The sequence below is a fragment of the Leuciscus leuciscus genome (assembly GCF_965113295.1).
Source record: "Leuciscus leuciscus genome assembly, chromosome: 25".
NCBI classification, from domain to species: domain Eukaryota; kingdom Metazoa; phylum Chordata; class Actinopteri; order Cypriniformes; family Leuciscidae; genus Leuciscus; species Leuciscus leuciscus.
Genome location: NC_138724.1, coordinates 13,069,943 through 13,092,033, shown reverse-complemented (window position 1 = coordinate 13,092,033; position 22,091 = coordinate 13,069,943). Strand labels below are relative to the sequence as shown.

The window sequence follows — 22,091 nt, the reverse complement described above, 5'->3', positions numbered from 1 at the left end:
TAAACTTACAAATGTTTTTTATTTTGGCCCTGATTTAGAAATATTTCAAAAAATGAAAGAAAATGCAACAATTCTGAGTCATTTCTTGACCATAAAAAAAGGATTAAATTATTAATGTTAGCAGATTTGTTTTGTTTTTAAAAAAGCGTATTTTGGGGTTAAAAAGGGATATTAAAATATGTTTTTCATTAAAATAGTTTGTCTTGCCAATACTTATATAGTCTGATAATAAACCCAGAGCTTCATAATCTGAGGATATTAGTGTTTTGTATCATGAATATATACAATTTGTTTGTGCTATTTACAATAAATCCCACTTCTCTGATGTGCTGTTATCACGTGCAGCGACATTCATACACTTTAAGTACATTTTGAGGCCACTGTTTTATTATTATGTAATAATATATTATGTCTGCATCCTCAAGCGTTTGTAGATGTGGACTGACAGTGGTGGTGAAGTTGTGGTCAGGGAGAGGTTAACTGGTTCGGGCTGGTTGGGCTGAGCTCTGACGCGGGGATGGAGAGCTCAGAGACGCGCTTCTGCTCCAGAGGATCCCGCGGCTGAACCTCCTCCGGCTTTCTCCACTCTTCAGCGCCGACACTTTAATGCACGGGTGAGTCCCGCTCCTTCCGCAGACATATTCAGCGCGTGACGCATGAGACGTCACAGCAACGTAAAGCGCGTGCGAGCGTCATGCGTAGTCTATATGATAACATGACAGGTTCATTGAGCAGCGTCAGGCGCGTGAATAACTCCGACAGTTTGATTCTAGTCCTACACGAGTTCCTTTAGTTATAATGCAAGTGTGAAGATGAGTAAGTTAACATTGATTTTAAACACTCAGTGATTGATTATTTTGTCAACATACTGATGTTGCTGCATGTAGAGCCACTCAAAATTACAAAAGTAACATGATAGCCGTAATTTACTGCAGTTATACTTCAGTAACTTGGTTTTACTAATCAGCAAATTAAAATGGCAGAAATGTTATGAAATCGTAATCCAGTAGCTATTGATTATTGATTTTACAGTAGCAACAATACCTAATAACTTGTAACCTAATAACTTTTTGAACGGTTACCATGGTAAATGTTTGCCAAGGAAGTCAAACTTCTTTTGAAAAGCGCAATGAGTGTTTGGTCATTTTGTCAACACTGTAAAGACTCCATGAAATCACTTTATTTCCATTCACAACCATTAGCGAGTGCACGCCCACTTTTATTTTTCCCCCCATAAGAGCATGAAGAAATAATTATTTATAATAATAATAATGACGTCATATTATTATCTTTTATTATTATATAGGTTAAAAGATGGTAATAATGATAACTATTATTGTGTATGGTTGCTATTATTATTAATAATGTATACATAATTCCTGATGGCATTATTATGATATTAATAATAATAATAATAATTTGTATTATACAGATGTAATAATAGTCAAGTCAAGTATATTTGTATAGCGCTTTTCACAATACAGATTGTATCAAAGCAGCTTCACAGTATTAAATTAAAATAATACAACAAAGTTTGTTTCAAGAGGAATTTATTGATTGATAAAATTAAATTAAATATCCCCACAATATCCCCAACTGAGCAAGCCAAAGGCAACAAGCATTTTATCATTGTTTAATACGGGCATGAACTACAAGGGTTTGCTTCTGCATTTCGAATTAACTAATCATATAAAAATAAAAAAAACACTGATTTAAAGTTCAATGTATAGGCTAGAAGCAATATATTTTACGTTTATGACAAATATTCACATTCAAATATAGTAGTTTGAGACTGTAGTGAGATTGAGAGACATTTGCTGTATTTTATGGGAGTGGGTATCTGTAGATATCTTTTTTTCTTGTTCTTGCAGTTCCTGATTGGTTGATATTTCTCTTCAGGAATCATGGGTAATTTAGTTCTGCACCAGGAATTGATTTGATCAATTTTAACAAATGAAGTTGAAGTACCGCTGTCGGCTTGAACAGAAGCATATACCATATATTGATAACCTCTGAGCTCACGGAAGGTTTGTCTTTAAAGGTTTATAAGTTACTCTTAGTAAAACAATCCTCTTATGGACAAATAAATGGGATTCATTTTTAATTTTTACTTCCAGTACTTTGGGTATGCGGGAAGTGGCTGGATTCATTCTAAAAGTGTTTTATTGCTTTTGTCCATGGAACAATCTGTCAAGTGTGGTACACATGCGGCCTTCTGAAAATTGTTTCCCCTGACAAAGTATGCAGAATCAACAATTAATTAGCGTCCTTTTAATAAGCATTATTTAATGTCTTGAAAGTGCAGCCAAAACATCAGGACTGGTTTGTGTGGGTGGATGAAAGCTGGAGCGATGGAGATCCATGGGATGTTGAGAAACTTTACCAGACCTAAATAATTGCTAAGTGACTGGGACTTTCCCCAAACCTTCGCTGAACACAATGTCCTGTTGTTAACCTTTTTACCAGAACAGATAATAAATTAACCAAGCCACCTTCCAAATGCACTATGCACTTCCTGATTTTGCCGAGTTAGACCCGTTCTTGTTGATCCTGGAACAACATTCCTGTCTGAAAATGTAGTCCTAACCCCTAAATCTAACCCTACCCATATCTTATCTCTAAAATAAGAGGGAAATCAAATCTGATTGGTTGATTGGAATGTTGTTCCCCTTGGTGAAATCAGGTTCTGCACGCACACACATGGGGTCAGTAAGATTTTACTTTTTTATTTTGTATTAATACTTTTATTCAGCAAGGGTGCTAAATTGCTAAATAATGCACTAAATTGATCAAAAGTATATATATATGAAAAAAGAGAAGAAAGAGATGATAAAACTTCTCCCAGACTTTTCCTTGGCATTTTTGTAATCTGGTTTGAGAAGCTGGTCTCAATATTTTCCCAGACCTGCCCTGAACCTCAGAACTCTCAGCATGTCCTGTAGTTGACACTTGTTTTCTAACCAAAAGCATGTGCGATGTGTATGACTCACCCTATAGTTGGGTACGAATTGTGCAGATCATCAACAGAACTGAAAAAAACCAACTAATTTACCCTCCTTAAGAATGAAATTAATCTGAAAGCGTGTAATATTGAGCAGTAATCGGATACAGTTACAGCCGACAGATGAAAGATGAGCACAATAATGAACTGCTAATGTAAGTCTTATTTCTGAAGACATAATACATAATCCATTGTTACACTACTGTTCAAAAGTTTGGGGTCATTAATAAAAAAAATATACTTTTATTCAGCAAGAATGCATTCAGTTGATCAAAAGCTGACATTGAAGACATTTTAATGTTACAAAGGATCTGTTTCAAATAACTGTTCTTTTGAACTTTTTATTCATCAAAGAATCCTGAAAAACAAAAGCATTACGGTTTCAACACAAATATTAAGATGCACAACCGTTTTCAACATTGATGATAATCATAAATGTTTCTTGAGCATCAAATCATCATATTAGAATGATTTCTGAAGGATCATGTGACACTGAAGACTGGAGTAATGATGCTGAAAATTCAGCTTTGATCACAGGAATACATTACATTTTAAAATAATATTCAAATAGAAAACAGTTATTTTAAATTGTAATAGTATAAAAATAAAAATAAATCTGTTTTTACTGTATTTTTGATACCAATAATAAATAAACGCAGTCTTTGTGAGCATAAGAGACTTCTTTCAAAAACTTCAAAATCTTACTGACCCCAAACTTGGTATATTGTATATGGTTGTCATGGAGTTGCTATGCATGTTTTTTTGTTTTTTTTTTACTTGTGAACTATTTGGGGACATACATTAAAAAGTGATACATTTGTTCTGATTTCAAAATGAAGAAGAAAAACTAAAAACAAGGATGAGATTCTTGAAAAGAAAACCTTTTTGAGTAGTTTGGCTTACTCTTGTTTTCTGTCACAGAACAAAAAAGTAATTGCGCCTTTTTATCTCACAATTTGGACTTTTTTCCCTCACAACTGTAACTTTATAACTTATATTTACTCACCCTTGTGTCGTTTCAAACCTATATGTCCTTCTTTCTTTTGCGGAACATAAAATAATATCATAAAAGATATTTTGAAGAATATTGGTTTTGAAGAGTTTTGGTCTGTCAATATAACTAAATACCAATTCATACGCAGCGTCTGAAAAACATCATGGCTGTTGTAGCCTAAAAGTTGATGTGTAATAAATTCTATGTTCAATTAAATCAAATTTTTAGTTCTGAAGCTTTTTGATGCTTTTCTCATTTAACACAATAATGACTTTAAATGATCTTTTGGGGGTCATTTCTCAGCCAAATTTTTATTTGCGATTAATTCGATTAATCACCTCATCATGTTATTAAATTTTAATCACTTGACATCCCTAATATTTTAAATTATTTTTGGAGAAGTTGTGTACACAATAAGAAATGAAAGGAAAATATTTTACTTTTTACTTGATGGTTACACCACTTGACATTTTTAGAGTTATTAAATGTAATCGTTTGTGGATAGCATATCATTTTCTCAAATTCAACATGAAGGGGCCTATTTTAACGATCTAAGTGGATGGTCTAAAGCGCACGGTGCAAGTGTACTTAGGGCGAGTCCAAATCCACTTTTGCTGGTTTAACGACAAAATGGTCGGCGCGCCCGGCGCATGGTCTAAAAGGGTTGTCCCTATTCTCTTAATGAGTAATGGGTGTGTTTTGGGCGTAACGTGAAATAAACCAATCAGAGTCTCATCTCCCATTCCCTTTAAAAGCCAGTTGCAATCGCACCATGGCGGATTCGCTATTTACATGACGGAATTAGCAAGCAGAAAAACTGAACAAATGGATCTGCTCGTGTGCGAGGTAAAAGCACAAGCAGAACATCTACGGGACAAAGTGTACATTACTAACGCGCTCTTTAAATAACAAAAAAAAATTTGCGCCATTGACTTTAGACCAGGTTTGAGTTGGTCAATGGCGCACAGTCTATTTCAGTGTCCTTAAAATAGCAACGCGCCAACAATGCGCCTGAACACACCTCGTTTTCAGAACAGCAGCCCATGGGCGCACAAATGGGCACAAATGCATTTGCTATTTAAACAACGTGTCGCAGGATGTGAAAATGATAACTGCGTCGGGCTGAGACTAGCAGAAAACACATGCGTCGCGCCTGGCGCTGCATTGCGTCGAGTGTATGATTGGGCCCGAGTACAAAGAGTACATTTGAGCAGACTTGCAGACAACATTTTTATCACTAATGTTTTGATTCATAAATTCATGAACACAACATATGGCAGACACATGATGCTTTCCAAATTTCAAAAATAGCCCCATTCCCTGAACTTGTAATGGCCTTTCCGCAACAGAACAGAAAGAGATAAAACTCAAGCCAACATTAATACAATTCATTTCAAAACAAATAATCAGGGCAAGGCGTCGAGGCATTCAGGGCTAATTAGTTCAAATCAAAGAATTTCAAAGAGCTGAACTGGTACAATATGGTGCTAGCAACACCAAGGTCATGGGTTTGAGTCCCTGGAAACACATACACTGTAAAAATGAATGGAGTGTAAATGCTTCGGGTTAAAGTTTGATAAAAGTACAGCAGTTGTATCTTCAGATCACTGTATAAAACTGCACTTATATGCCTCATTTGCAGAAAACATTGAAGAGCTTGTTTGGCTCTCTGCTACTTCTGGAACAGAAGAAAAGATGGGATGAGATCAGTCGCCAACCTACTGCGGTTTATTGATACGGCACTGATCAAGTTAAGACAATAGGGTTGCTTATGGAAGAATTCTGCTAAATCATTCTTGAAAGTCTTGGGAGACGTTTCTGAATCCAATCGTGCTCTTAACAGATCTATTGTTGTTTGATTGTCAATGTGACAATACCGATAAAAAGTTAATCGGGAATGAATAACAGACGTGAGAGCCAAACCAATGGAAAAGAAAACATGAAATCATTGGGATTCAACAAAACCAAAAACACTGTACAAACACAAAAGGACAAGAAATATGAAATATTAGACAGTATGTAATTGGACTACTGTCATATTTGTGAACCCGTCTGTTCTAAGTAATCAGCCTTTAGTATGTCTAGCAACCATCACTAATGATAAAAAAAGAAATAAAATAAAAATATTTCACGCAATTTATTAATTCATTAATATAATTACAATTTTGGGGAGTCACACCACATGACATTTTACATCCTGAACTAACTTTGACATTAAAAACGGCTAATTATTAGACTTTTTTTCTGAGACTAATTGACCTTGGCACATAGTCATGAGGGTCAGCTGAGGTCACTTCCTGATTTTTTTATTTTCCTGCATATTTCTGCTTGTCGGTTGCACCACATGACTTTGATTGGCAGACACAAGTTCTAAGAAATAATAAACAAATGATATGCCATATTACTTAAGTTTTTCTTTCCAGCAAATTCTTTAATGGCTTTTTTTTCTTCATTAAGACATCAGAATCGTTGAAACACCATGACATTTTTGTATTTATTTGTATGAAATTTTTATTTAATAAAATAAAAACTAACTTTAGTTCAGAAATTAAGAACATGCTCATCACAGAAAAGTTGTATTTCTAAGCCATTGTATGTATAAATGAAGTTTTTTATTACATCTTTGAACAAATTAATTGGTCCAGACCAAAACATCTGCATTATGTTTCTGACTTGTTTTAATGCAGTTAATTTCGATCAGTTTAAAGAACGGCAAAACAAACACCTGCAAAATGGACGTTTTGGAAACTGTGACTCAACTTTCATCCACACTTTTATTCTGGCATGGTTTATGCAACGGTAATGTGTCAGTATAAGGTAAAGCCTTTTCCTCGGAGAATACTAGAATGCCAAAAATGAACAATTCGATTATATATCAGTTGCTAAATGCTTTTTCTTTTTCTTTTTTTTCTTCTTTTCTTTTGTCAGAGTGGGTCTTGCAGCATCATGTCTGTTTGGAATCATGTTCCCATTCCATGGGAAAAGTTCTCTTGTTTGTTGAATGCAGGAAGAACTGTCATTTGAACATTTCTTTGAACTAAAAATTCAACTGAGCTTGGCAAAGCTGTGTTTAATTTTCTTTCCCCCTATCTGTGTTATAGTTACAAATATGATCATGCCAGATGTGGCAGAGGAGACATGCTTCACTTAAAACATTTCATAATTTTGACTCGCTGTTACGCCAATTTGCGCAACTGCCAAAAGTTCACGTCGGGGGAACGGTTCCTTTGAGAGTGTGTTTTGTTGTGGCCGGTGTGCTGCCAGCCGTATGCTGCTGTGATTTAATTATTATTAATGGAATGTCTTGTAGGCCAAATATTTGTGATTTCTCTGACTGGCTTTTGTGGGCTTCTTACACGCTCTCATTTGTTATAGACAGACAGATACGCAGGGTCGACCCCCGGGGGTGTTGATCTGGGTCAGATCACTTATTCCTGATCTCTCCACTCCGCCTTTCCCAGCCTCGTTTCACATCTGCTGGCTGTGAGAGAGTTAACAGGTTGGTGCTTCAAGATATTCTTCACATTTTCTGAAGAATATCTTAAGTTACATTTCTGCATTTGGCAGATGCTTCCAAAGAACTAAAGAACTAAATTGTCCTCTAGCCAATTCCCTGGTTGCATTTGCACCGGCAACTCTCATGTGACGCAAGACATCCGACAGCTACGTCATTTAAAGGGTTAGTTCACTCAAAAATGAAAATGATCCTTTAATTTACTCACCCTCAAGCCATCCTAGGTGTATATGACTTTGTTCTTTCAGCCAAACACAATCAATACACACAATAAGAGTTATATTAAAAAATATCCTGGCTCTTCCAAGCTTTATAATGGGAGTGAATAGATCCTGAGTTTTTGAATCTCCAAAAAGCGCACCCATCCATCATAAAAGTAATCCATACGGCTTCAGGGGTTAATAAAGGCCTTCTGAAGTGAAGCGATGCGTTTTTGTAATAAAAAATATCCATTTTGGCAAGCAGGGCGTGGTTGAACACAAAAGAAGATATTTCGAAGAATGTTGGTAACCAAACAATTTTTGGTCCACATTGACTTCCATTGTATATATATATAAAAAAATACTATGGAAGTCAGTGAGGACCAGAAACTCTTTGGTGAATATACCTTTAAAAATCAGCTCTCATGAAGTTACTTAAATATTGTCAGGAAATATATTAACATGAATTCTCTTCGAAATAAAGTAGATGTGTAGATACTGGCAGCTTTCTCTTTGGGTCGTATTTGTTCCTCGTACCAAGACGATTAAGTTGATGAAAACCAAAATGTGTGTTCTGCTCTTGACAGTATTGATAAGGGCTGGTGGAAGAAGAAAAGACAGAAAAAGTGTGAATTTTATGCATTAACCGAGCCAAATCGAGTTCCCACTTGGGAGTCCTGACCTCATTTTTCTCAGTCTGGCTATATTTTGTCATATCGAGTACACGAAGCACTGCCAGACCAGACTCATGTCTCTCATCATGTGTGAGGGCTTCTCCTCTTTTAATGAACTATAGTTACAAAAACTGTTCAGAATCTCAGAAAGCTGTAAATTAATGCAAAAAGCTGCGATGGCACATCTCGTTGTTTCTCAAGGAAATTTATGAGATTTCCACCAAAAGGGGGACAATCTGTGCCATTTAATTTTGTAGAGTTTTGATCTAGTCTTAGCTTTTGTCCCAATGATGCTAACTCTGATTTATGTCTTCTATTTTTTATGGAAGTATATTAATGTCATAAAAAAGAGCATGTCATAAAAATGTAGCAGTTTTGAAGGAAGTCTTTGCATCCAGTTTTATGGATTAGTCGGAAACACAGCTTAGCCCTTGAAAACCTGCTAATACGCTTTTAATACACTCCATACCGGTTGCTGACTTGCAAATGCACTCTCCAGTGCCCTTGGGTAAGATCCAAGTACGAAATCTGATCTAACCTATTTTCATGGAACCACCGTGGCCTGTCAATTCATTTATCCTGAGCGTAATGCACCGCAAGACATGTTGTGAAAAGGATTATCTCTTATGCAAGGCTATAAATCATATGTAATACTGTCAATCGACTAAGACCTGAATTTTTGTTCTTTTTGTATGACAGATTATGCAGTTTCTTGGCTCAAACCTTTAAAAGTCCAATCAGGTCTAATTAGTATGTATGCTTATGTAAGAGAGTGAAGGAACCGGAGCCAGAAGTCTAATCTGAGAAGACAGTCTGAAGCGTCAATAATCCCTCAAGCAATCAAGCCTAAACAAAAAGATTACTTGTGCTTTATTATACTGATGTGCAGCCCGCTATTAAGATTGGCCAAAAAAATGAAATTCTGTCAACCCTCAAGTCATTCCAAACCCGCTTTCTTTCATCTACGAATCACAAAAATAAAAAACTGGAAGAATGTACTGGAAATCTTCCTTTGGCATTGTATTCCTCAAATCTCATTTGGGAAATCTGAATAAGCACATATTCAAATTTGATGCGCCATGATGTATGGCGTCCAGCGAGGAGGAGCAAATGTAATTTAGGCCTAATGGGTGAAGCTACAAGAAGCCATTTTTTTAAAGGTTTAAAGGGGGGCGTGACTAAAAAAGTTTGAGAACCACTGCCCTAACCCTACCCACAACCCTATCCCTCAACCCCGTAATGAGCTTTTATTACGTTTCAACTGATTTTAGCATTTTCCGATGTTTCGGTATGGATGAGAAACTTTTTGGAAAACACTTGAAAACGCTAGTTTGCCCATGCTGGTAGATGCCGTAACTACATCATCAGATGGCACATTCACAGACCACACACAGCTCGATGACATTCTGCTGCATATTTCTCACAAAATTGAAAAATATTTTCTCAATCTGGCAAGTCTTAATCTGATTGGCTGACTTTACGCATCTTCTGGGAGTAAGGGCACACAAGTTTTTATCAGTCTGCTTGGAAACGGTCGCGTTTATGATGTTGATACAACAAGAGCCTTTGAGGATGAAGTCACTGAATTTTTAATCACTTCTTTAAAGATATTCAATTTGTTTTCAGGCAAACACATAAACTAGAAAAACTCATTCCTAAATAAACAACAAAAATAACTGTGGTTGGTTGCCACAGTTGGTTTTGAGAGTTTCATCCTTTTTTTTTGTAAAGAGCATATAGGCCTAGTTCTACTTTCAATGTCATGTGCTTCTGTCGTCTATTACGCAGAAAAAGCTGATCGTTTTACATACTGGTACATTTCAAAAAGAAATATTTTGTAGCGGCAGATGCCAGGGTGGACAATCAGACCACCAGGCATTTTGGCCAAAGGATTTTTCCTTCGTGCTGGTATGTCCACACTTCAGAATTATAGCTGTTGCTCATCAAAAGTAGTGGTTGATGTATAAAAAAACTGCCAAGTTAAAGATCTCAGTGGTTGAAAAACAAAAAACTCATCTTTTATTTTTACATCAGGGATTGTCACAATACCAAAATTTCAGCTCCCTCTTCCAGTGAAATTTCACTATTCTCTATACAGAAAAAAAAATACAAAATGAAAATATGGCATGTAGCCTTGAAGTATTTCTCAATAAGTAGACGTTGCTTCAATTGTTCAAGTAAACAAACTGTCAGAAACAAAGAAATTAATTATGAGTGTTTTTCTTTGTTTCTTGTCAATATTATTGTTTGACATATCACGCAGTGACTATTAGGGATAATGGTTTAAATTATTGAAATCATTTTATTGTTTGCGTGCTCATGAAAATAATTATCGCTGAACGAATCAGTTAACGAATCCGAAAGAAGATTCGAGTCACTTGGATGAATCAAATCTATGAATCAAATGACCCGCAGTTCATCCAAGTACTCCTGTTAACGGACGAAGTGATGAACACGCATGACGCCACCGACGCAGTATGTGTGAAGGCTGCAGTGCACTGAGGTAAAAAAAAAGTTATTTATCATACATTATTCATCCTTATTCTTGTCAAAACATTATTAAATGCTGAGATTAATGACGTCGCGGACGATAGCACATGTTCTTTTCTCATTTAAAAAAAGAAAAGTCTTGCTGTAACTTACGTTAATAAACGCCATCTTTCAGTTGTTGAAAAGGTCGCCACGCTTCAAATAACCCGAATTAAAAACATTTCGCTTCTAATCCATTATTTTGTACTTTACACATAATGTAAATGGGCCTATAGTGGCTGTTTGAACAAAGCGTACAGTAAATATCAACAAACAGGGTCATTGTTGTAAATCGTGATAAATGCCTTCAAATAAACTGTAAATAAAAGTGATATACTATTTGTTTTTGTAAAGGTATTTAGTTTGAATAAATGTGGGCTGATTTGAAAGCACATACACTGCCTTAAAGGGTTAACGTTAACGGTTAGTTCATTGAAAAATGAAAATTCTGTCACCATTTTCTCACTCTCATGTTGTTCCAAACCCTTAAGTCTTTCGTTCATCTTCGGAACACAAATGAAGATATTTTTTAATGAAATCTGAGTGATTTCTGTCCCTCCATTGACAGCTTACTGTTACACAACGCAACGCAACTTTGACGCTTCAAAAAGTTCATAAAGAGATCGTAAAATTAATCCACATGAATTGAGTGGTTTAGTCCATATTTTCTGAAGAGACACGATCACTTTATACAGGTATGACGAACAGATTGAATTTAGGCTTTTATTCACACATTAATCAACTCACACATCAGTTGTGGTAAACGGAACCTCGTTGGTTCTTGTTGAAGCTCAAACGTGATGCGTAACACGAGAATGAACCTCATTGGTTCCTGTTGAAGCTCAAACGTGATGTGTAACAGGAGAATGAACCTCATTGGTTCTCGCACGTCAAGTGAACATGCTTGAGTCTGCTTCATGCTTCAATCTGTTCATCAAATAAAGTTATTGCGTCTCTTCAGAAAATTCGGACTAAACCTCTTAATTCATATGGATATGATCTTTTTATAAACTTTTTTGAAGTGTTAAAGTTGCGTAGCTGTCAATGGAGGGACAGAAAGCTCTCAGATGTCATTAAAAATATCTCAATTTGTGTAAATGATGACAGATTTTTCATTTTTGGGTGAACTAACACTTTAATATTAATAACAAAATAGACAGTGACAGGTTCACTCTAGCTCACTCAATATGCAATCAAATCAGCTGTGCAAATACAGCGGGGAAAATAAGTATTGAACACGTCATCATTTTTCTCAGTAAATATATTTCCAAAGGTGCTATTGACATGAAATTTTCACCAGATGTTGGTAACAACCCAAGTAAGCCATACATACAAAGAAACAAACAAAAACAAGTTCAGAAATTAAGTTATGTGTAATAATGTGAAATGACACAGGGAAAAAGTATTGAACACATGAAGAAAGGGAGGCGCAAAAAGACATGGAAAGCCAAGACAACTGCTGAAAACTTACAGTAATTAAAAAGCAATCCAGCCCCCTGTCAGTGGAAATTAATAACAGCTGGTTCAGTCCCAAATGATGGCCTACAAAAAGGTCTCATTGCCAAGGTGTCACACAAGACACATCTCATGATGGGTAAAAGCAAAGAGCTGTCTCAAGACCTTCGCAACCTAATTGTTGCAAAACATAATGATGGCATTGGTTATAGGCGCCATTCTAAGCTTCTGAATGGTCCAGTGAGCACTTTAGGGGCCATAATACGGAAGTGGAAAGAAAATAATTTCAGCATAAATTTGCCTCGACCAGTGCTCCTCGCAAGATTTCTGATAGAGGAGTGAAAAGACTAATCAGAAGAGTTGTCCAAGAGCCAACACCAAGTTGTATGGTGTTTTTAGGGTAATGTGCACTGCCATTTCTCCTCCAAATATGGTTTTGCTCTCATGTGACCACACTATATTCTCCCAGTATTTCACTGGCTTTTCCAAATGTTGTGCAGCAAACTTTAAATGAGCTTCAACATGCTTTTTTTTCAGTAATGGAGTCTTGCGTGGTGAGCGTGCATACAGGCCATGGCGGTGGAGTGCATTACTTACTGTTTTCTTAGAGACAACAGTACCTGCTATCTGCAGGTCTTTTTGAAGCTCTCCACAAGTGATCCTTGGCTCTCGGACAACTCTTCTGATTATTCTTTTCAGTCCTCTATCAGAAATCTTGCGAGGAGCACTGGTCGAGGCAAATTTATGGTGAAATTATTGTCTTTCCACTTCCGTATTATGGCCCCAAAAGTGCTCACTGGACCATTCAGAAGCTTAGAATGGCGCCTATAACCAATGCCATCATTATGTTTTGCAACAATTAGGTTGCGAAGGTCTTGAGACAGCTCTTTGCTTTTACCCATCATGAGATATGTCTTGTGTGACACCTTGGCAATGAGACCTTTTTGTAGGCCATCATTTGGGATTGAACCAGCTGTTATTAATTTCCACTGACAGGGGGCTGGATTGCTTTTGAATTACTGTAAGTTTTCAGCAGTTGTCTTGGCTTTCCATGCCTTTTTGCGCCTCCCTTTCTTCATGTGTTCATTACTTTTTCCCTGTGTCATTTCACATTATTACACATAACTTAATTTCTGAACTTATTTTGGTTGTTTGTTTCTTTGTATGTATGGCTTACTTGGGTTGTTACCAACATCTGGTGAAAATTTCATGTCAATAGCACCTTTGGAAATATATTTACTGAGAAAAATGATGACGTGTTCAATACTTATTTCCCCCGCTGTACCTTTGCTAGTACTAGATTTACACAACAATTTGGGTCGTAATCCACATTTTAGATCTGCAGTGGTTGCCGTGGTTGTAGAAAGCTGTTTCTAACTAGGTCTAAGTGGAAGGGTATTAAGCTGTTTGGAGGCCACATGTTAAAATATGAGGTAGCTTCAGCACCTGAGGATGTCTGAGGGAAACGTCTGCAGTTCTGTGAGCAGTTAAGTAGAGGCTTGAAGTTGGACCAGGAACGAATAGCTGTCTCCTCTAATGTCACTCCACAAAGGCCACTTTCAGTCTATCTCGATGAAAACGTCACATGATATAATCATCATCAATAGAGATGCGTGCAAAGTTTGTGCGTGACAATTTTTCCCTCTTATGTGATGTCATCACAAGAGGTTAGCTTTTGCACGTACAGCACCGGGTCAAAAAAGCCTTGAATATTGAGAAATATTACAATTTAAAGTAAGTGTTTTCTATTTTAATGACATTCTCGCAGTGGAAAATACATTGCGGTGCAAAAGAGGATGATGACAACTTACCGATAGCTTTCAGATTTTGTCTTAAAAAATAAATTAAAATCAAACAATACAGTTTTGTGGCTCTTTGACGGTCTTCCTACTAGTTATAGCATGGAATTATCATTAATAGTTCTTATTATTAACAATGTTGAAAACAGGTTTTTGCTATTGAATATTTCTGTGGAATTTTTTTTTTTCAAGATTCTTTGATTTAAAAAATAAATACTTTCAAGATTCTTTTGAATTTCAAAAGAACAGCTATTTAAAAAAAAAATAGAAATCTTTTGTAACATTATAAAATATTTACTTTTAAACTATATAATACATATACAATATTTATACACTATATAAGTGTAATTAATATTTCACAATATGACTTTTTCAGATTTCAAAAACATTTAAAAAATCTCAACTTTTGAATAGTGTATTCATATTTTTCCCGATTTGTGTGTTACGAACAAAAGCATATGGCGTTCTTGCAGGGTTGGAAAGTCCCTTGATATCAAGCATTTTTTCTCTCAAAGGGTTGTTTTTTTGGAAAGCAAAATATTTACAAGAGAGAATTTCTCAAGCACGCAGATTGTTTCTGTAAAGCAAAGTGGTCTCTCATTGTGATTCCCATTGCTGCAGATTGTCTTTCCATTTAAAGTGCAGAATCCCAATTTTATATCCCGCACATTCCTTTCCCAAATGGGAAATCCACAATCCAATCTATGTGACCTATTTGTGCACCTCGATAAGGAGCAAATCTGTCTTCATTCTGTATTCTGTCGTGAACAAATTTGCAAAATATGCGAGCATGCTTCATGCATGGTTTGTGTCCTGCAACCTCTATATGAATGCACAGATGTTGATCAGTGATCTAAAAGTTCAATGTTCTTGTTTGACCTAGTTTGATGTCATTGTAGTTGAGCTCGGGATGTTGTGTTCTCTTGGTGGGATGACGAAAGAGTGTGTGAGACTGAAGATCTGTCAGCTCGACTTCAGGGAGAGAATATTGAAAGCAGCTACAGCATTTCTCTGCTTCTTGGCATATCCGCTAATGTGTGCTGATGCAAAACAGATGCATTTAAAGGATGCTTTTAGCCAGGGGACCATTATGTGATAAATACACAGATGCACTGCTTGCTTACACACACATGATATATGTGAAATTAGGGCTGCCAATGCAGTATGCAGTTTTACAAGTGCAATTAATCATGCATCTTTAAAAAAAAAAAAAATTATTTATCACCAAACCATTTTTTGCAAATGCATATCTTAAGCATTGTCATTTGAACAGCCAGTAATATGTCGGTTTAAGTTTCATGAATCTTTACTTTACTACTTATAATTTCACTGAAAGCAGTGAAATCTTGTGGTTTGAGTCAGATGTTGATTCAGGAATGCTCTGACTCATTCAGTGAGTTCATTTAATAGATGACTCATTAGAATGATTCAAACAATTAGTTGAAGGCCCGTTCACGGCAAGAACGATAACCATAATGATAACTATATTAGCGTCCACATGAACGTGCAATATCTTTTTCATCGCGCACGCTGCAGCTTTTGTCGTCTGCCACTTTGAAGGGTTAGTTCACTCAAAAATGAAAATTCTGTCATGAATTACGCTCCCTCATGTCGTTCCAAACCCGGAAGTCTTTCGTTCATCTTCAGAACACAAATGAAAATCTTTTTGATAAAATCTGAGTGATTTCCGTCCCTCCATTGACAGTCTACGCAACTGACACATTTGATCACTTCAAAAAGCTCATTAAGAGATCATAAAACTAATGTGTGCGCTAAGGTTAGGCCTCAAGATCCCCCAAAACACGACACTCTTCAGCAATTACAGTGCAGACACTGTGAAAGCCCTAGATCAGGTCAGTAAAGATGAGATGAACCAACAAATCAACTACTGCGTTGTGCTTTTGAATTTCTACAATAAATCTCTTTGTGCAAGCAAGAGCAAAAATTTGGAGTCTGTACAGCTGCCTCTAGGACAGTCAACCGTTACATCAGGCTTTGTTAATAGGCGTTGCTAGACTAGACAAAAGCAGTGTCATTGAGCTAGAGAATAAAATTTAAACATCATTGTCTGCAGCATTTTAGTAATCAATCCACCATGTTCATATGACTCAGAGCAAGTCTTCAAAATCAGGAACAGCTTAAGTGCAAATGAGCATGTCAACATTTCATCAAACACATTAAAGCAAGCCGCAAAATCCCCTTTCACAGTAAATGACCGACAGAATGGACTGTTTCCTATTGTTTTAAAGAGTCCAAAATGTGGCCACAAGACCCTCGTTCCGGTGATGTCAGGGGCTCGTCTGAAAATCTAAACTACACTTCTAATGCAAACAGCCTTTTGCTGCTATTGCACATTGATTTTAAAGCAAACGGGAATGGCAAAAAGGAAAAGGGTGGAAATGGACAAATCAAAGTGAATGGGGGTTGTTTATGTGCTTGCTAAAATTCATTAAACTTCTAAACCGTTAACAGAAAAAATTTGACCTTAAAGGAATAGTTCACCCCAAAAATGTACATTGTGTCATTATTTATCCAAACTACTCTTCTGTGAAATACAAAAGATGAGTTTTTGAGTGTTATATTGGCCACATTTTTCAATATGATTACAATGAAAGGGTACTGGATCTCTCAAGCCTAAATAATTACAATAAAAGCATCATAAAAGGGCTTCAAATGAGTTTGCACTATATTAAACATCTTTAGAAGTTTTTTGTTACAAAAAAAACTATTTAATGAAAATCTTATTTTCCTTGGCACTGTCTGTCGGACTTCATGAGAAGAGTAATGATGTCTGATTCATCAGTGCATAATTTTCGTGTGTCAGAACATTCCAATGAATCACTTCATGAATGATTCATTCATGAATCTCACGTTTACCGCACTGATCCAGTCACAGTCATATTCATAGTTCACGAATCACACTGACCTCTTTTATTACTCTCTAAAAAGTTTAACTATGATTTACTCAATTTTTTTGGTGAAACATTTTTACACTAAAAAAAAATTGAGTAAATAATTTTAAAGCTGTGAAATCAATTAAATATACTGTATGAATTGAGTAAATGCAAGTAAAAAAATTAAGTAAATCTGAGTAACTGCATCTGGTACATTAACAAATAAAATTGAGTAGAAATAATTTAACATTTAAACATTTAACCCTTTAGAACCGGCTGTGTCGTCACCGACACATACCAGCAAGCTGTATTCATTTTACCGTAACTCTTCAACGGTTTGCACTATCAAAACCATTCAAATTTCCCCCGACAGTAGACAACATGCGCTTTTCGGCAATATACAGTACGGCTTATTACGGTCATTTTATGCTTTCCGTCAGCAAATGACAGCAGCTTTCTGGCAGAGCGGGAAGGAAGGATTTGAACAGAGAGATATGAAGTGTGGCAGGTTAGAGTGTTTTGGATTGCATAAAATAATAAAAGAAACGAACAAATACATGGCAAAAGAAGTGGTAGACAGCAGAAGAGGGGATTGGGATGATTTTTAATGAAACTTTGGAGGCGGATGGCCATTACTCTTTCACGTATCTTAGCATGTGGTGTGTGCATGTGTATGTGTGCGTGTCTGAATGCGTGCATTTACACTCACCTAAAGGATTATTAGGAACACCATACTAATACTGTGTTTGACCCCCTTTCGCCTTCAGAACTGCCTTAATTCTACGTGGCATTGATTCAACAAGGTGCTGAAAGCATTCTCTAGAAATGTTGGCCCATATTGATAGGATAGCATCTTGCAGTTGATGGAGATTTGTGGGATGCACATCCAGGGCACGAAGCTCCCGTTCCACCACATCCCAAAGATGCTCTATTGGGTTGAGATCTGGAGACTGTGGGGGCCATTTTAGTACAGTGAACTCATTGTCATGTTCAAGAAACCAATTTGAAATGATTCGAGCTTTGTGACATGGTGCATTATCCTGCTGGAAGTAGCCATCAGAGGATGGGTACATGGTGGTCATAAAGGGATGGACATGGTCAGAAACAATGCTCAGGTAGGCCGTGGCATTTAAACGATGCCCAATTGGCACTAAGGGGCCTAAAGTGTGCCAAGAAAACATCCCCCACACCATTACACCACCACCACCAGCCTGCACAGTGGTAACAAGGCATGATGGATCCATGTTCTCATTCTGTTTACGCCAAATTCTGACTCTACCATCTGAATGTCTCAACACAAATCGAGACTCATCAGACCAGGCAACATTTTTCCAGTCTTCAACTGTCCAATTTTGGTGAGCTCGTGCAAATTGTAGCCTCTTTTTCATATTTGTAGTGGAGATGAGTGGTACCCGGTGGGGTCTTTTGCTGTTGTAGCCCATCCGCCTCAAGGCGTGTTGTGGCTTCACAAATGCTTTGCTGCATACCTCGGTTGTAACGAGTGGTTATTTCAGTCAAAGTTGCTCTTCTATCAGCTTGAATCAGTCGGCCCATTCTCCTCTGACCTCTAGCATCAACAAGGCATTTTCGCCCACAGGACTGCCGCATACTGGATGTTTTTCCATTTTCACACCATTCTTTGTAAACCCTAGAAATGGTTGTGCGTGAAAATCCCAGTAACTGAGCAGATTGTGAAATACTCAGACCGGCCCGTCTGGCACCAACAACCATGCCACGCTCAAAATTGCTTAAATCACCTTTCTTTCCCATTCTGACATTCAGTTTGGAGTTCGGGAGATTGTCTTGACCAGGACCACACCCCTAAATGCATTGAAGCAACTGCCTTGTGATTGGTTGATTCGATAATTGCATTAATGAGAAATTGAACAGGTGGTTCCTAATAATCCTTTAGGTGAGTGTATATGTGTGCGTGTATGAAAAAAAAGTGTCCTAAATGAAAATTGTGCAACCCAATGTCACAAAAAAGACTTGTATATATGTATTATAGTTCATTTTTCAACTTTAAAGTGTTAGTTTCTTTCGTTGTGATTTTTCTGTTTTTTTCTAAATAAAAATCAGTAAATTTATTCTCGTTTATTTTTTATTTTTGTCTATTTAAATTCTATTTACAAACTCACCACACACAATAATGGTCAATAACTTGTTTTGTTGAAAGCTAATCTTCTTCTGAAAAAGATGACACCTTGCACATGAAGATAGCACATTGTTTTAGAATTTTACAGTCAAAAAATCAAAATCTGTGAAAAACACCTATTTAAGCTTCAGGTTCTAAAGGGTTAAAAACCAATATTTACGAGTAATATTAACTGTTTTTATTTATGAGTAATATTAATTTTTTTATTTCCTCTAAACCTTTGTAAAATAGTATTCCATACAACTACCAGTATACATGACATTGGCCTTTATTGTCGACAAGTACAGCAATACAGCATATTTTACACTGTTTTAACATGTATACAATATTGCCTACATTTAAACTCATTTAACAAACATTTTAGAAGTAAAAATGAAACATTTAAACATTCAGGTAGCCTAATTCAAGTGTAATCAACCAGTCGGTTATCCAATTTCCACCGGATCAGCGCTGGTTCTCGTGCCGGAGACGAACTCGCGCTCTGCGGGTGAACTTCGAACTTCAGACCGCCGTCCTGCGTTTCACTCACAGCCGAAAGATACTGTGAGTGACTGACTCCATAACCTGCCAATAAACAAACAGTGCACAGTTCTGAGGACATTTTATCATCCAAATTAGGCTAATTATATTCATTATCATTAGGAATAAAGTCGTGTGTTTTATGCAAGGCGTTTCAATCACGCGCGACTCTCGTTTAGGTGTCACATTACGCCTCTGTATGTTGTTTTGCATTAAATAAAATGATTTAAAGCACAGTAATGATTTTATAGATAAAATAAAACATACACAAACCTGAATTTCACAGAGGAAATGCACCAATTCTGCGACGCTGAAAAGAGAGAACTGTTCTGGAATTCAAACAGCGCGCGCTCACTCAACCGTTGAGTTGTGTCACGTCAGAGGGCGGGGGAGGGGTGAATTGTTTTAATTGAGTAAACTTACTCAATTTCTTAAGAGTGTCTTAAATATATTAATAATATTGATTTGAATTAAGTAATATTTTTGTTTCTTGAAACAGATCAATTTAATTCTCCATTCTCAAATATTTTTATATAAATTTCACAAATATATAAAGTGTATTATAAATAAAGAATTGGTTAGTAAAATACTAAATTCTTTTAGTGAAAAAAACTTATAACTAAGCTTTAGATCAAATTAACTGTTGGATTTTTAGTCAGTTATTTTGCTATATTTAACTCAAACAATCAAGTAAGCAGCAATATTCAGAGACTTTATTAAGTTAATAAAGTTAAATATTACTGTAATATTTACTAAGCCACAGAATCATTTTTTAGAGTGATACTCTTTTATGCTGTTTTTGCGTCCTTTTGAAGTTTGACAGCTCCGGTCTCCATTGACTTTCATTATATTGAAATGAAGTATTCTTCGGAACACACCTTTTATGCTCCATGAAAAGTCAAATGGTTTGAAACAACATGAGGGTGATTAAATTACAATGTATTCATTTTTGGATGAATCCTCCATTCATATAAATGGTTAGCATTTCTGGCTTTATAGATTCAAGCTGTGCACGATTTCCCCCTGTATACATGCTGGCATATAGAACCAAACTACCGTACTGTAATTGTTCCCAGCATTTTCCTCTTGCCGCTTTACTATTAGGCTGTTGTAGATCTGGCCTCTGGTTTGTTTTACAGCTCTAAATACATCCCCATACAGCCACCTCAAAGTATGCAACATGACGGCATTATGACGGATTACCCGCAAAACTCTGTCATACACAAAACCCGCAGCTCAACCCCTGCTCCTCTGCTCGTTTATTATCATGCCGGGAAGTGGGAATACATTTCATCACTTTTCAAAACCATAATATATAGATGTAAGGGTGTGTGATATTGACAAAAAACAGTGTTTAAGATATTTTCTGGGATTTTGTCAATTAGACAATATTTTGCTGAGTGTGTTTTTGTGCTGGTAACTTGGCTGGACTTCCAAAGCTTTTCATATTCTTCATAATCTGTACGTTGGTCAGTTTACAGCAGTGGCATCTTATATCATGAATCATGATATGAGTAATTTTATTTCACGATAACAATATATATCACTATATAGTTATTTTTGCTTTAACTGACGGTTCCTTTTTTCCCTAAGGAACACCTGTGCACCTGTAGAATCTTTAGGGACGCAACTAACAATTTTTGGTAGCTAAAAATTTGTTGCATCCCTATTATGAGGCAAAATTTGCCCCCTTAAACTGATTTCCAGGGGAGGTTTTCTACCCTTATTAGATGTATGCATCATCTTTTGTCAAATTCTTAAGTTTAATCAATAAATTAATTTAGAATAAGGCAATTTAGGCTGTTGATAATTAGGGGTGTAAATCGGACAGTTCATCACGATACGATACAATATCGATTCTCTCAGCCAGCGATACGATATTTGCCGATACCTCAAAAAATTCTGCGATACGATTACGATTCGATTCGATTCAGGGCTATATCGATCGATTAATCGATATTTAGATATTATGTTCACACAACCAGTTACGTTTTTATTAACTCACAAATGCAACCAAAATATATAACATGATCATTTAATTAAACTCTTTGAAAATTGCACACTCTCTCCCAATTGGGACATTTACAACAGAAGAGGTCATTTGCAAGTAGGCTACTCCGTTCTTGTTCATTTTCATAAATCATGTTTTTTTATTATTATTGTGCATTCCAAGTAATATCAATCAAACTGCAGCTGGGTTGTTTTGATAAATAATAATAATAACTTAAAAAATACAGGTAAATTACAAAATAAAAGTTAATTGAAAGTATGCTTTAATATGTTAAAAGGTTTTGTTTTTGTTTTAGTTTTTTAGCAGAGCAGATACATTCACATTTCATCTTTCTGAGTCAAACAAA

At 36.2% G+C, this 22,091-nt stretch overlaps 1 protein-coding gene across 10 annotated transcripts in view; it reads left to right on the top strand.

The window, feature by feature from the left end:
* The first annotated feature begins 475 nt into the window (after positions 1-475).
* Positions 476-22,091, top strand: part of znf469 (zinc finger protein 469) — a 315,321-nt gene continuing 293,705 nt past the window's right edge. For 5 of the 10 annotated variants that reach the window (XM_082160387.1, XM_082160388.1, XM_082160386.1 and 2 more), the window contains exon 1: positions 476-614. The gene's annotated coding sequence lies outside the window, so the exon portion shown is untranslated. Of the gene's footprint in view, positions 615-1,757; positions 7,495-22,091 lie in introns of those variants that run through there. The other 5 variants (XM_082160377.1, XM_082160383.1, XM_082160381.1 and 2 more) reach the window with 3 other exon arrangements.